Source organism: Tupaia chinensis, unplaced genomic scaffold (genome assembly GCF_000334495.1).
Source record: "Tupaia chinensis unplaced genomic scaffold, TupChi_1.0 Scaffold000578_2, whole genome shotgun sequence".
NCBI lineage: Eukaryota > Metazoa > Chordata > Mammalia > Scandentia > Tupaiidae > Tupaia > Tupaia belangeri.
This window is the reverse complement of record NW_006160094.1, coordinates 7891402-7893492: the sequence shown is the minus strand read 5'-3', so window position 1 is coordinate 7893492 and position 2091 is coordinate 7891402.

The following is a 2091-nucleotide window of genomic DNA, read 5'->3' as shown; positions in this document are numbered from 1 at the left end:
GCACTCCCAACCAGGTCTTGACACCATGACCCACCCCAGTCAACCCAGATCATGGGCACTCACTTGCCCCATGTACTCAGGGACACAGACCCCTAAGCTTCCCACAGGGACCACCATTCAGCTCCCAATGTTAGCATTTATCCTTTCAAATTCTTTTTCTTTCTAACCCTGCCATCCGTCTTCCCCGGGGGAAGCGCAGTACTTCTGAAAAGCCCTGGGTAGAAAGGGCTAAGCACTGTGCCCCTCGCTGCAGTGGGAGCAGGTGGATGAGGCACAGGAGGCCTGCTCTGGACTGTCCGTCTCCATTCTCCCTACAACAACGTCCCTTGTGTTTTGAGAGGCCCTCCTTTATCACATCTTCCCTGATCTCTCTCCATCTCAGAGACAGCATTTCCCCTTCGCAAAGACTCTCTCTATCCATGTCTTACTGTCCCCAAACCATCGTCTGCCCCTAAACCATCATCTGCCCTTCAGGCCAGACTCTTTGTCTTTGGTGCTGCTATCAGCGCCCAGAGCAGGGCTTCCCCACCAGACATCCAGGGCTATGCGAAGCAAAGAGAGTCAGAGGCTCAAGTCAAACAGAAGTTCACCTGATGGCAAACAGGAACAGGGAGGAGGATCTGGGATTTGCCTGTGCCCTCTCCAGGTGCTGGACAAAGGGAGGTTGACACCTTTCCTGTCCCTGGAAAAGACGGAGCCACAGGATGTGGCTTCCGGAGATCTGGAAAGGCCCGTTAGTACACCAGTGGTATGGGCTGGCTGGTGTCACACCCAGGCCACAAGATACCTCTGTCCCTATTCTGCTTCCTAAATGGGTGCATCACATGATTTCTGCCCTGTCCCTCCCTCCTGCCCATCCCCCATTCTTGTCCCTCTGCTTGGTTCTCTTTTGTAATTGAAAACAGAGCTGTGTGAATAAGTAGGTTATGGTGGCATGGTGGTTAAGGCGCTGGACTGACTGCGGTTCGCGTCCCGACCTGGCTACTTGCTTTCTCACTTTCTCTCTCTCTCTCTGGTGAGTGCACATGCCTTATAGCAAATTAATAATAATAAATTTTTAAAAAGTAAATAATTCTTTAAAAAAAAAGGTAGATTCGAATATAACGTAATTGGGCTGACCTGACCTTTGTCACGTAATTCTGAAGTTAATATTTTGCATTTAAGGACACTGTGTCTGCAGGGTGAGGAAGTTAGGACAGGAAGGGCCTATAGCTTCTTCCCTTCCTCCCTGCAAAGGAACTGATCGCCAGGGTCAATTTACGTGTTTTAATGCTGCAGACGTATGGCATTTAGCCCTGTCTGAGAGAGGACACAGAGACCTAAGGCCCAAGGTCAAAGTATTTACATCCTACAGAATGAGCACGCATACACGTACACACACATATGTGCATACTACACATATATTTGTACCTGTAGTATTTACTATTCTTTCTTAAATAAAGTTTTTGCCATAGGGCATGTGCATTCGCTGGAGTGGGACAGAAATGGGGGAAGTGAGAAATCACCCCCTATGGAGATCACCACACTGCAATTCCTTCTCCTCCATTCCCTTTCTAGGATTTTGGGCACGCACACACATGCTCTGGGCATGATTTTCAAGCCACCAGTCCAAGACTTGAACCATGGTCAACTATGTGGTAGTTCAGCACCTTAACCACCAGGCCACCTGCTGGCCCTGCCTTACATTTATGGTGTGTGTGTTGGGAAGATTTCCTGCCTGAAGGCATCAGTTCACAAAAACCCCTCTGGCAAACGCGCTAGGCTTCCTAGAGACGTGAGCGCCGGGCTGCGGCAGAGTTCTGGCACGCTACAGCAGGTGCACGGGCCTCTGACACGACTCTTACGACGCGCTGAGTCTAGATTTTGTTTTGCATGGCTCGTGACTGGGGATTGCCTCCACATCCTCCTCCAGGTGACGCTGGCTTTCACCTCATGGAACGTCTGGCTCCTCAGGAACGTGCATGGGCCAATGAGTTAGGGAGAAACAGCTCTCCACCCTTTGCCAAACTGAGCAGTAGATTTGCCATTTCATTAGGTTGTGTTTAAATTTCCTTCCTTCTGGTGAGATGAAAACTTGTAAATCACTCAGGA